Here is a 15,217-nt window from a genome sequence, read left to right as displayed (position 1 = left end):
GTAAGAGTGCAATACGTGATTTCTTGCCAAGTAACCTATATGACTTGGCACCCAAAAAAATATATATATATGCCAACTTATAAAAGCACAACACAGGTGAACAATGTAACATGAAATTATGAAAACAACAAATTTGAACAGTAAACCACTGAACCAGATAACTCAGAGCCCAGCTCATTTCAGATTACAAAGTCTAGGAAGTATTAAAAATTAGGGCAAGAGATCGCTGCCTGGTCGTGTTGTCCCTGCACCAGCTTGAGGCCAATGAGAGTGAACACAGGGGTATCAACATGGATGGAATTTTTCATTTCGCAGGGGGCGGGGCAATAATTTCCAGTGATCCTGTCTCCAGGCATAGGAGCCACACGATCAGGCAGCGATCTTTTTCCCTAAAAATTAAAATAGATAATGTAACAAAAATTTCTTGTCAAGGACAACCTAAAGACTGACACATAGATATGAAACCTTAGTGAACTGGGTTCCACAAGAAAAAAATTTGAACCATAAACCCCAAAATCAAACAAACCGCAGAATCAGGTAACTAGGACCTCAGGTCATACTAATAAGTAATAACTATCTGATTAAGAAAACATTACAATTAGAAATAAAAAATAACAATTATTTTGAAAGAAAAGCCAAAAAAAAAAAAATAACAGACTCGGACCAAGCCTCAGCCCCTTTCTTGAGACCCAAGCCCCAAAGAGCAAACAAGTCCCCTAAGTCAGTTCAGCCATTATTCCCAAAATCTCTGTTTGGTGGAGAAGTGTGCGGTCGTGATAAAGTGAGGGGATGTCTGACAATTTCCACATGAATGGTAAAAGTTAGCCAGTTTAGAAGACATAGTAAAAAAATCTAGAAATCCACACTTTCCCTGCCTCCCTAAGCTTTTCCCAGCCAATTTGTTACAAAATCAAACCAAAATTGATCGGATTTGAGGTATAGCGTGGAAAGCCATTGGTCCACACCATTTCAAGAGATGATGTACCATTGCTATCCCTTGCCAATTTACACTAAAAAAGACAGCAACTGAACATGATATGGAAAACTTCATTTCCCTTTACCACCCCCTCACTTTCCCCAACATGTGGGGCACACAGCCTACTTTGTTATCCTTCACTTCCTGGTCAACCACACATAGACAAAAAGTCAAAATGCCACAAATGTTTTAGCATTAAACATAGTCTGATTTTTCACATAGCGCAGGAGAAATAAAAAGTACTTATACCTTCCTAAAAGTCAAAAGCTAGCCTTGATGAATTATAATCTACCAATATGTCCTGATAATCCATCAGTTATGAGTTAAGTATTCTGAACATAAAAAAGGGAAAGCTGACTGAGTGGGTCACCTAATTGTGCCTCACGGCATGTAAGGTCGGGCTGAAATTTGGTAGACCCCAAGACCTCTTGCTCACATATCAAGTTTCAGTCCAAATGAAATTTTCCAAGTGGAAACACAAAACATTGAAAAATATGGGACCACAAAAAGGGTGCACGGACATACGTCATACATGGGAGGGTACACCATCCTATTTGAGAGTAAATGATTGAATTTGAAAAAGAAATTTTATATGTGGGCGATCCATACATTCCTAAAATATCCAACTGTCAAAATTGACACATCATCCTTCCGTGTGGCATATTAGATGAGCCTTGAGAAAAGCTTAGGTGTGCAACCACCTGGCCAACCTTTTACCAACATAAAAAATAAAAATTATCACAATCCAAGATCAGTTAAGGTTTAAAAAACAACCAGATTCATGCCTTGGGTTTTGAACGTAAACAAGAAATCTAGTTCAAAGTGCAGTAGTGAACATCAAGAAATTCAAACCTGTCTTCAACATAATAGATGTGCTTGTTAGGTGCCAGATTATCAAGAGAATGCAGCACAGCACCTAGCTTCTCAATTTTCTACAGAAAACAAAGAAATCCAAAATAAGATGCCAACAAAGTAATTGCATAAAACTTGACTATGATCAATTTCTATTCTCAAACCAGCAACAACCATGGTTTGAGGAATCGGATAGGATTGGATCGGCCAGAATCAGTCGGATCGGCCAGAATCAGTCGGATCAGTATCGGCCTTGACCGATCCTGGTTCTTGACAGATACTGTATCAGTATATCCGTAGAGACAAAAAGGGAAAAAAAGTACCCAAAAAAAAATTTTAATTGAACCTAGGGATATCTCTGTGCGATCCAGGCCTATCCAGATTGGGATTGCATCGGTATTGGCCTTGACCGATTCCGATTTTTCATCTTCTCAAACACTGGCAACAACACTACAACCAACTAGAATTACTAGCAACACTAAAACACCTTCTTTTCACTTTGAATTTTCTGAAAGACATATCCTATATCTTGGGTCTTCATGAGCATGAGTTCCTCATTAGTGTACTTCTTGGACTCACTCCTAAGAAAACCATATAAGTTAGCGTATGACCAAAAGTTATGGAGGCAAAACAAGAAATTGGGCAACTAATATCTTACTCTGGTTTATGAACTCCATCCTTTGTTCTTGTTCTTATCATCTTGAAGTAAAATTCATCTGGGTTCCTGAATGATGCTTTCTCCTTGAGTTTCTGTAACCGAACCAAAAAATACGCAACAAACACGAAATATTTAATAGAAATCATGTTATAAGAAATATTACTGAGGTCATTTTGCAGAGGATATTAATAACAAATAACAGGAAATCAGGAGAACCAATCACAGGAAACACTACCTGTAAAGTCTCCTCCTTCTGGTGATATGCCTTTGCACGCAAGACATAGTCTTTATGCTTTTCTAGAATCCCAAACTTCTTCCTAGCATGCCTGAAATTATAAATAAAACCATTACACAACAGTGAGTTCCTAAACACATGAAATAGAATCCACTGGGGAAAAAAAAGATACTTTCACTTACGGCTGAGATCATTCCTTGTGAGCCCGTCTACTGATAGCATTCCTTAGAGATGACATTTTTTCATGTAACTAGTAAGTACCTTTACTGCAGGACTAAGAACTTTGAGCTATCAGTTTGCTGCACGGGAAATGCCTTCCTTCTTGGAGAATAGGTCTACTATGCTGAAGCAGAAGGGAACAGGATGCTTTTTTAAATGTTGATCAGAATAGTCAGGATGCTCCCTGTAGTACATTCCCAGATCTGAGCTAGCTGGATCAACCCACCAGTTAGTACAGTTCGTCAGTGAGTACGTGGGAATAGCCCAGTAATGAATAGATATATCAGTCATTGTTTCAACAGTTGAGCAGAGATCTTTAAACTTCCCTGTCCTTTAACAGAACAGCAATGACCAAGCTTCCTTTATTTAATTAAACACGGCCCAATGCTCCAGAATCCTAGCCAAGAAACCTCTACTTTGAGAGAGAGAGAGAGAGAGAGATCCAAGAAAAGTATCTAGAATCCCAAATCCTATGGTGTTCAGAGACATCAAAATATCACAAAAGACCTCCCAAATAAAACTATTGAAATTGAACAACAAATACAATGAGATTAACAACTAGTAATTAACAGAGATATGCTTAAAATTGACTGACTGAAACATAAAATGGCAGACACAACAATTCTTCTTCACTTGTGAGTAAACCGAGTTAAGTAATCAAAGGGGACAGATTCCCAGAGAAAAGATAACGCCAAGCACAATCTATCCAACGAATCCCAAAAATTCAGCAGCATCATAAATCAGCTTGGAAGTATCCTTTAAGTGGGATGCATGAATGAAAGCTTGGAAGATAATTCATTAAAGATAAAGCAGGTGCCTTTGTTGAAGTAGTGGTGGCAGTAAAACCCATGAAACCCAATTACTAAAGAAAAAAAAAAAAAAAAAAAGAAGAATGGCATCGAGCGGTTCTGTGAGCTATTCCAATCAAGCATCTCCTCGTTTCCAACCCCTCCCGCAGAGAGAGAGAGAGAGTACGTCTTCGTCGTCGCTGCCCCGTCGCCTTCTCCGCCCACTCTCTCTCAGGGCAAAGCAAAGTTAAGTATGGGAGAGAATGGCAACGGCACTATAGCAAGAAACTATTACGTATCATTTGGTTGCGTAAATCTGTTGGTGCACGTATTGATTCTGGACATAATTACATAGAATGAGCTTTTGTGGAATCGTAATTCTGAAGGATTAACTGTTTCGTCACCTTGAGTTTGTTAGTTGGTTTTATCTATAATTTGCTTGAAAAACTGTTTGGTTACTTTGAGTCTCTCAGTTGGATCAATTGGATTCATCTAGAATCCGCCTGAAAAACTGTTTGGTTGCACTGAGTCTGCCAGTTGCATTCATCTCTCTCTCTCTCTCCTCAAATACAATTTTTTTTTTCTTTTCTATTTATTTCTTGACGATCAAACTAAAAGCCTAAGTATAAAACAATAAAAAATAAAAAAATAAAATAAAATCAATCCACTTACTTGTAGTCTATCTCAATGGCTTAATTTACCAAGTTATTTGCTTTGTCCATGGAAACAAACCTAGTTGACAGATATGTTAGTATTCCATAAAAATTAATTTTTACAGTGCCAGACAAGTACAGTTTTGGCCTTGAGTGCACCTTCGAAACTTTGCACCGCCCTTCTCCACATATTCTTGACAACATTTTCATTTCGTTCTTTTTTCTACTCTAAAGAAATCCTGTAATGTGTACTTTGTTCTAGAGGTCAAATTGAAAAAAGAAGAATAAGAGAAAATTATGTTTCATAGTTCATAACATTTATATGGCAAACTGTGAATGCGAGTCTAAATTTCATGCAGTCAGAAGTCGGGACTAGAAATAACTTGACATTCTTAATGTATCTTTACCTTCATTTTATGTCATTTTTATGGTTCAACCCTTGAGGATTACTTGCCAACTTCTCCAATAATTCTTAGCTCTCAGGAATAATCCTCTTATTTGTAAAACTGAAAACAATGACAAACACTTGAAGTCTTCAAGAATACTCCTATAATTCATGTGGTCTGGGTGAATGTCCTGCCTGATAAATGTTAGGGTTTTTTTTTTTTTAGGGCTTACAGAAACGATGAGTATTTTAAACCTATTCAGTGTTCAGTACATTGTCTTGAAAACTAATTTCAAGCCACTTTCACATGGCAAAATTTACAGTCCTACAATTAGAGATTTAGTTGCATGAATCAAAACCCCAACATTCGTGTCTTCCTCTAACCCAGATACCCTAAATTCGAGTTTCTCTCAAATTGAACCCCTAAATTAGTCTAAGTTTTACCGCTTACCAAGGCTCGTAGTAACCCTAGGGAAAACGGAGACAACGAGCGTGCGAGCGAGCGATAGAGAGAGAGAGAGAGAGAGAGAGAGAGGGGCAGAGCAAGCGAGGGTGAGTGAGTGAGAGAGACAGAGAGAGAGAGAGAAAGCATACCTGCAGGTTCGAGCAGCAACAAGGACAATGGTTGTCCGCTTCGTGGAGCTTGAGACGATAGACTCACTAGCTGGTTCCGTGATATTCAACTGAGGCCCGATTACTTTGGACTTCGGATGGAATCCAGGTTATTTATAGGGGGCTAAAATCGGTCGGTTAAATCTTAAATTAACCTATCTTGCTTAACTCATAAATGACTCACCCTTTAGTACAATTGTGGAATCATGTTTCCGCATAGGATCATCACTGATTACAACCAAACACCCAAATAAATGTTGAATCACGATTCCACAGAAATACATTCTGCGGAATCACGCAACCAAACACCACTTTAACACTTGAGGCTGAGGTTTCTTATTTTTATAATTTCCATTTTACCCTTGGTCAGTTCCCGGGCGATGGAAGGTATTGAGATTCGAGAGAGAAAGAGGGGGGTGTTGCAGGTTCGCTGAGGGTGGGGATGGAGGTGGGGCAGGGATGGGGATGTCCACCGAAGCTGATACGTCTCACGAGGAAGGAAGACAACAAGGAAGAAATATAAGAACAAACGACTTCGAGGGAGCTACATCCTAAACAGAAAGAAGAGGGTAAAGCTTTTTTCTAGCCTTCATCCATTTACTTTATGACCTTTATAATATATTTTTACATTCCGTTATCATATTCTCATAAGAAATCCTAACAAACTCGTAACAAAATCACATATCACGAATCACAAATAATCCTCCAGCATGGCAAGCCTCATTCTCTGTCTTGTGCTCCTACGTGGCGGCAATACCTCTAGAGGTCCTTCTTGCACATTCGTCCTGCTGTCCCCTCTCATAAAACCCGTCGGATTTGTCTCATTAGCAAATCATTACCACCCGCTTCGGAAAAAAACATTATACTCAAGTTTCAGTTAAGAATCAGGATGAATCAATTTCGGTCCGTTATTGGGTCAATCCGAAACCAAACCATTAAATAAGGTTTCAGTTCCAGTCTAGTTTTTTCATTCCTTTTTTTTAAGGTTTTGGTTTCTCATAAAGTTACTATGGATCTGGTCTCATTTCAGTTATTGGGTTCAATCCATTTTTTTATTTTCAGTCTATAAATTTGGTTAGTTTGGTTTGGTTTCTACCTATTCCATAAAACCCCAATCTAAAATCAAGCTGTTAATAGTTCAGATCAATTCAATCCAAGTTGAATCAGTTGATCTAACCGGTTGAGATTAAACTTTACCACCCTTATCTGAGTGCAGTTTTGCACCAATAGGAGGGAAGGGTAGCAAATTCGTCCAATAGGATAGGTATTCATTGAGGCGAGGGTGGAACCCAAGAGTGAGATGTGAGAGGGAGTGCACAAGAATCTGCACATTGATGTTATCCACTTTCTTTTCTCCTAAAAATAATGGAAAAACATGTTTCATATATATATATATATATATATATTTTCAAGGTTTTCAGTTTCGATTGATCTGGTCCATATCATTTCTGTTGGTTTCATGAATCCCAAACCAAAACCAAACTAACATGGGTTTGGTCCAATTTTTTTATTGATCGAACTGGTTCAGCGTGGAAATTGACTCCTCTACTCCCAAGCAAACAAGGACAATATTGGCTCTTTCCCCACCCTTTATAATAATAATAATAATAATAATAATAATAATTATACAAATCGAGAGAGGGTTCTCCAAGCAAGTGGTATAATATAATTATACCAAGCAAGGGTGGCTCTTTCCCCACCCTTCATAATAATATAATTATACAAGGACAATTATTATTATTATTATTATTATACAAATTAAGAGAGGGTTCTCCAAGCAAGCGGTATAGAGAAATCCACCTATGAGGTGTGGTAAGATGGCATAATATATTAGAAGGCAGCAGTGACATTTTATGTGAGGAGGAAAAGGATAGACCCAGAGGAGTCAGCATACCCTACCATAGCTCAAAGAACCTTTTTCTTACATAATTAATCTACTAAAATTGAATTTTCATATAAAGTGTATATATATATATATATATTATCCCTCACCTTAAAGCAAATAACATTCTTGCAAGTTGAACAATGCCTCCAGAATTGGGAATTGAATTGACGAATCAATGATTTGGATTGAAATTGATCAAGACTGATCTCGATTTTGGAAAATTCAATACGGTTGATTCATACCAAAAAACCCTAAAATCTGTGAATTATTAATGATCAATTTTAAGATTCTTGGTTGATTCCAATCCGAATCAACATGAACCAATTCTGTCATTGATTCCTTATTTTAAAGCCTTGCAATTGAAGCAAGTATTATGAAACTTAAATTCCAATTTATCATATTCCCTTCTTCTTTCTTTCTTTCCTTCTTTTTTTTTTTTTTTTTAAATATGTGAATCCAATACAATTCCATTGAAACACCCCCAGAAACCATGAATGTTGAAATATGAAACAAATCTCTCCAGGTATATTTGTTCTGAGAGGTGAACACAAAAAAACTGAAACACATTGTTGGCATGACATTTATTTATAAAAACTCACTAAATCTCTTAGTTTTCACATGAGAAAGTACCACTAATATATCGTACATGGTACCAACAGATGATCTCTTCAAAATTATTATTTTTTGGATAAAATCTGAACTTTAGAGTTATTGTTAGAGAAAAGTATTATGAAGACCAAAATTTTAAAGATAAGGCTGAGACATTGGAGAAAACCAACCATTATACAGTAAGTACATATTTACCACATACCTCCTCCAATATAGGTTACTTGTGAATTGTTTTCCACTATTCGTTGTCCCACTGCATCTCTTCCTATTTATTCATTTTCTTCCTAATAGCTTTTCTAGCATGTGTATCTTAGACTATGATCTTAATTCTGGTCTCCTCATTTTGTTTCTTATGTGTAAACAGTCTATATGGACATGGTTTGTTCTTCCTGGATGCGGCACAACGCTCAGCATAAGTAGTAGCTGCAGGTATGAGCTGTATTATATCTTTTTGATTGAAGATTAAGGTCTTTCATCATCTTGGGGCTGAGATTTCTTTGATCATATGGTGCTTGGATTATTGATGCAAATGATTTAGGCTCCTTTTTTGGCCACTTATGTTTTCTTTATTTTTTTTTAATATATTTTGTTTCATTTTTTTTTTATCCGATCATGAAATTTGTCATGCCATATGGCTGGTACTCGCAGAGAGTTTGGGTACAAAAATTTCTGACGTCAATTCTTGAAGAACAGTCGTAATTTTTATCATTGGAGATCATCTTCGTAAGTATAGTAGTAATTTTAACAACAGAGGGAAGGGAGATTGTTGTTTTCGTCACCGCCGATACACTCGTGGTAGCCGCCATTGCACTTATCGTTGCCGCCGCCGCACTGTCTGTCGTCACCGCTGCCAGTAAAGAGTATTAGGTTTAGGTTTAGTTTAGTTTAGTTTAGTTTTTTATTTTTTTAACTAGATGTATTAATAAGGTTAAATGAATTTTTAGTGTATTATCTATGTATAATACGGAGGCTTATAATATATGCATATAATATGGGATTTTAGAGCCTGTTTGGCAAATAATTGCATAATTGAATTAAACGCTCGAGTATGTGTATAAGATTTTCATCTTATCACTGCATGACCTCTGAATCGATTGGTCTTTGATCTTGCTTGAATTGATAGTGTTAATCTTAGATTGATCTTAGATTGGCATACGGTCTGTAATCAAACTTGGGTTCAATTGTCCACAAATCAGCGAATCCATTCCAAATCCGTTTAATTCTTTAGCATTACATAGGTTTGGGCTAACTCGGTTACACATGGATTAGAATTGAACCATTCATCAAAATAAAATAATTTCCTAAAAAAATCTGCTTCAAAATACATTTTAAATCCAAATATTTTTCAAATCTAAAAATAGTAATAAATTTTAAATTTCATCAAAAAAAAAAAAATCTTTCAAATTATATGTTGTTTATGCTTTTAACCTCCTGGGCTATGATCACACTTGATCATTAGCCTCAGGCTGTCTAGGCAACATTACTTGGCCCTAGTTCAATATTCAGATTTAGTTAGAACTTGTTTTGGCCATGGAGACTGGTCTCTATATCATTAGGTGGGCTCAAATCGGCCATTATCTTCAGTTCATCTAGGCTCGACCCTTTTAGCCCATTGGGTTGATGAATGAATTCAGATTTAACCTAAATCTGTGAGGGAATCAAACACAACAATGCCGATGGAAAAGGAATCAACAGTAACTTTTATATAAAATAGAGTATAAACAATAAGAAAGACAATAGATAATTAAGCCCTCCCACCAATCTGGGAATTTGATTCCTCTATTAGCAAGCAAGCAACAGGGACTAGTATTGCTCTTTCCCTACCTTTTATTGTTATTTTTGTAAATAAATTATATCTTATGAGTAAGACATAATTGGAAGAATGTCTTTTAAGCAAGCGGGATAGAGAAGCGCATCTATGAGATGTGGTAAGATAGTATCATATACTGGAACTGATTTCAATTCAAATCGATATGGACCGATTCCATTCTTGTTTCTTAAAGCATTGCATTTGTCTAATTTATCAGCTTCCTTATATTCTTTTTTCTGTTTTCTGTTTTCTTTTAGAAATGTGAGACTTGTTTTCAATATAAGACCCTAGAAAGTTAGAAACACCTCACAAATTAACCATGAATGCTGAAAAAGGAAAAATAGGCCAAGCATTGACAACAAATTTCTCCGTGTAATTATTGTGAGATGTGAATAAAAAAAGAATACACATTGTTGGCATGATATTTATTTATAAAAACTTCCTGAACTCCTTAGTTTTCACATTATTTGAGAAGCTACCGCTAATATCTTGTGCATAATAACAATTGATCTTCAATTGCTTTCTTTTCTGATTGGAACTCTAGCATTATGTTCTTTCAAAAGGAAAAAAGTATTGTGATGACCGATTACGACCTCATATGCAGGATAGAGGAAGCATCCGAAGCGCACCGTCTAAGGATGAGGTTAAGATATTGGAGGAAATTAATGGCTAACAATGGTTGATGATTTTGAAATTTGACAACGGATGATTGATGAACTTCCTCTCCACTCAGACCATGGCTAACTTTTTTTTTCTTTTCCTTTAAATTTGTTTGTCTTGGTTGCAGATTGTACCCTCCCAACAACTATGCATTCAACTCTTGTAACAACTATACATTTCAACCATAGAAGTAAAGTTGAATATATAGTGTAATTTGATTGTACAATGACATTTCTAAACAAAATAAACAAAACAACTCCACATAAAATATTCAACTGGATTACTCTAACTCCTATACCGATCGTGATTCCTTGTGAAGATCCATTTGATTTTCTTACATCACATGGACTACATTTGCAGTAGGAGATTATTTGGAGATTGAATTAACATTTAGATTAAAACCCAAAATAGACTCGTTTGTAAACCATGTTTGAATATTTGCTCTAGAATTAGGTAGAAATATGTATTCAGGACACAAACGTTTCGTTTGGTGATTAAAATAAGAGTTACTGAATTATGAAATCTAGATTTTTGAACTCTTGTTATGCTTAAACAATATCCCCAAAATAAATCAAATTAATCTTTGAATGGACCACAATAGGAAATAAACTAACTAAAACTAAGCCTAACAAGTCTCCACGCAATTGGTAATTAAGCTCCAACTTCATCTCCATGCTAGCTGGCCATTGTATAAGTTATTGCCACGTGTCAGCAGCTTAAGCGCTCTTTGTTTGCTAGTCTCTTCCACAAATGCCTCCATAGACATTTTTTCCTGGCCCAACACTGAAGTGTCCAGGGGAGATGTGGGAAATTAAAAGTTACCTCCAGAAATTTGCATTTTTGCCTTTCCATATCGGATACATGGAATTTACTATCTTGTCCTCGGGCTCTTAATATTCCTTATCAACCCTCTACTTTCTTCCTAGTCAGGGTCAACAGGCGGTTTGAACCAGTTTTTTTTTTGGTACAGGTTTGAACCAGTTTCAGTTGGGATGAATTGGTTTCAATATGTTACTAGGTCAATCTGAAACCAAACCATTAAATGAGTTTTTTTTTTTTTTTTTTTTTTTTTTCAGATGGGTTTTTTTCCCTGGGAGGGGGGTTGGTCTTGTCTAATTTTTTTTTATTTTCACTCAATAAATTTGATCAAGTTTGGTTTTTACTTATTCCATAAAACCCAATCTGAAATCAAGTTGCTAAGAGTTCGAGTCAATTCAATCCAAGTTGAACCTATCGGTCCGATTGATTTGGACTGAACTTTGCCAGCCTTACTCTAAACTAGGGGTATTAATCAATCGGTTTGGTCTGAATCAATTTGGATGAATTGGTTTTGGTATACCATTACAATAAAGCTTGGTTTTGTTCTTTTATCAATTGACTTAATGGGCTATGATCTATCCATTATTGGTCTGTTAGTGGTTTGATATATGTTTTTCACATACACATTTATGGAGAAAAGATTTACACAACGCGAGTCCAAAAATAATATTGCACGTGGGTACGCTCCTCCCCCAAATTACTTGTAGCACCTAGCTTTAAGGTGCACCCCTAAATACAGTTCAAACAAACACATGACAAACCAAAACCTAGCCCGAATTGGTATTGTTGGGCCAGTTTTGATTTGGGGTGTTATGACCCTGAAATCAAATCAATACTGGTTCAAAACTCAGACCAAAATCTAATCCGATAAGAAACAAAACTCAGCCTGAAACTCATAAAAAAACAGTTTTCTTTTATTGGCAAACCATATCCAAATCAGATCGAAACTAACTTGATTATAAACCGGAATAATCCCTATTAGTTTGGTTTCGGTTTCATTTCCAAATCGAAACCGACTCAACTCGGACTGAAACCGAACCAAACTGACCAATTGGCAGCCATTTAATGGAGTACAAAACCGAGAATAAAAGAAAAATAAAGGATAAAAAGGGAAGGGAAGAAAAGAAAACCCCGAAACTCTAGTTAGCTTCCTTTCCCATTTCTAATCTGCCGCACTGTTTGACCTCGCTCGACGGAAGGAGAAAGAGGGAGGGGAAGAGCAAGACACAGAAGATGACGACGAGATTCAAGAAGAATAGGAAGAAGAGAGGCCATGTCTCTGCCGGACATGGAAGAATAGGCAAGCAGGAAGCATCCAGGAGGTCGAGGTAATGCTGGTGGTATGCATCGCCGGAAAACGCACCATTGATCGATGGTACTCAGTATGGTTTCTTTAGGGGGTGTTTGGTTCGGTAAATCTTTGGGATGACATTCTATAGAATGATAAATCTTAATTTTAGGAGCTGTTTGGTTCCACAAGGATGACCCTCATATCCGAGCACCCTCCTTCCCATGAATGACCATTTTACACGAATGACCATTTTACACGAGAAGTGCATCAAATCTGAGTTCACCTAAATACCTAAACTTAGATTTGATCGACGTTCTCTCGACCTAGTATAAAAAGAAAAATGGGAGAGACGTTTCTCAACCCGCGACCCTCAAATGGCGACACTCACTCCGCGATCTCTCCAAGTCCCGACCTACGACAACCTGCGACTGAGACCAGAATCTCACCGAGAGTCCGACCTGTGTAGGAATCTCTCCAAGTCCCGACCTACATTCTAAAGCAACGTTTTCTCTAAAGTCCCGACCTGCGACCTGCAACTTGCGAGGAATCTCACCGAGAGTCCGCCGTTGGCGACTGGTAAGCCCTCTCTCTCTCTCTCTCTCTCTCTCTCTCTCTCTCTCTCTCTCTCTCTCGATTTCCGCCATCGACGACCTGCGACCTTTTTTTTAAAGACAAAAAAGGTCTTATTGGAATCGGACTCGAGGAAAAATAGGGCTGAGACAAAACAGGGGTTCAAAGGGGTGCATAACTGGGGTCAAGTGAGAAGAAAGGGATGACTAATATTTACAGATGATCTGAACGTATTTGTGAGTTCAAATCAGTAAATAGGAACAAGGCCATAAACTGAGGTACTGAGGAAAAGTTGAAACAGGAAAAAAGAATTAAATAATGGCTTTAAGAAGATGAATATTGATTAATATTAGGTCTGAAACATTTAATTAGTCAGAACCACAAATCAATACATAAAAATCAACACGAAAGCTCTCCACCGATTTCAAAATAAGGCCTGAAACTGGGTTTAAATTGATATAGGACAGAATGACAAAGTTTTCTCTTCCCCAATAAAATAATAAATAGATACATCTAACAGTATTTGATATGGTAATTGGTAGAGCATTATTGTGGATAGAAATTAGTTTAGGGTATATCATAGAATAAAAATTTCAGGTTACATTTTGATTTGGGTTATTCAAAGAATGGTTTTGCAGAGATTTTTTTTTTTTAGGTTCCTTGATCAATTTTGTCTTGAGTAGTTGTTATGGTGAAGTAATAGAAGTTGTAGTTGTTGGTCGTAATGGACTTAGAGGGAATGCTTGTAGGAGTATAAGTCAAAGGAAAATGGGTTTCTGTGTCTAAAACTTTCTACTAGAAATGAAGAAGAAGAGATTACTATTACCTGTGGATTACTTGTGAAAAGCCCCTTGTGAGATCAAGTTGTTGCCTACCAATGGAAAGTTCTCTTGATCCTGACGACCTTATTATTGTTGATCCTCATTATGCTTCAGTTTCTAAAATACATCATCTATTATATTCAGAAGCATTTCATTTGAATTCTTTTGTTTGAAAGCCTAAAATTTATAATTCGTTCTTTCTTTCTTTTAATAGTTCTGATTTCTCCTTTTTGAATACATATGAATATCTGTTATGGTTTTCTGAAATGCTTGTTTAATTCTAAATTGTAGATTTACGTAAAAAATGGATAGTGATGATGAATATGATGAGTATTATCAGAGGCGCAAGAAAGTAATAATATTTGCGGCTACTGCAGTTGTTATAGTAGTGGAACAGTATAAGAAACTGTTTCTATGTGAACAAACTTATCGTAATGAGACTCGATGTGGCTCCGTTGAGGCACAATGAATCATTGGACATACTGATAAGACATGTCGAAACATGATAAAAATGAGTCGAAAGCCGATCGTCGTCAAGGCGAAGCTCGTGTCCAAGATTGCAGAGAAGAAGATTAAGGAGTCTGGAGGAGCCGTCGTTCTCACTGCTTAGGAGGTTACTTCTTCTGCTTGTTATTGTTCGTTAGGGTATTTGAAAATTTTAATATCTACTATAGAAACAGAATATTATTGCGGTACACTCGTTTATGTTTCTTTCTAGATCGTTTGAAATGGATCGAAGGATGCATTTCTGTACCATTAATATTTTCAATATTTTTTTGCTTCTCTTGTTTCAGGACATGCCAAGCATAAAGATAATTTTTTTAAACGATTTTTGTACTTTTTTTTTTCTTTACTTTTCTTCTCTTGGATACCAAAGACAGCTTAAAATCTGTTTTGATCATAGTCATTAGTTGGGCTGAAATTGGCCCTAATCTTCAGCCTGTCTGGGCTTGACCCCTTTTGCCCCATTGCGTAGATAAAATAGAGTATAAACAATCAGGGAGTTCACAGAAAGTCAATATCAGTTTTAATCATGTAAGCATGTAACTGCTCCCCATCTGATGGGACCAATGGGTTTTGCCAGTCATATTGAGCATGGTTGTTAGAGTAAACTCATCAATCTAGATACCATTTGATAGAAGAGTTGGTGAGAATGAGCAGTTTCCAAGCCATTAGCTCTTACATTGCCAGAGATCATAGAATTGTAGGTGACACTGTCTTTGTGACGAGAAGAATTGAAAAGAGCTCTGGCGTCAGATAAGTCCTGGTTCTTGATGTAGGCATAGATGATGGCATGCCAGGTGAAGAAATTTCTTTCAGGCAATGAGTCGAACAACTGACGAGCTTCTTCCAAGATCCCGTGTGATAGATACA

At 36.8% G+C, this 15,217-nt stretch overlaps 2 pseudogenes; one reads left to right on the top strand and one right to left on the bottom strand.

Annotated features, from left to right (window-relative positions):
- The window catches only part of LOC122063730, an 11,271-nt pseudogene extending 5,481 nt beyond the window's left edge, over positions 1–5,790 (bottom strand).
- A 6,481-nt stretch (positions 5,791–12,271) lies between these two features.
- Positions 12,272–14,680, top strand: LOC122063731 (annotated as a pseudogene).
- Positions 14,681–15,217: the final 537 nt, after the last annotated feature.

Source organism: Macadamia integrifolia, unplaced genomic scaffold, assembly GCF_013358625.1.
Source record: "Macadamia integrifolia cultivar HAES 741 unplaced genomic scaffold, SCU_Mint_v3 scaffold1432, whole genome shotgun sequence".
Classification (NCBI taxonomy): domain Eukaryota; kingdom Viridiplantae; phylum Streptophyta; class Magnoliopsida; order Proteales; family Proteaceae; genus Macadamia; species Macadamia integrifolia.
The sequence above is the reverse complement of the archived record's forward strand: the minus strand, read 5'-3'. Positions and strand labels throughout refer to the sequence as shown.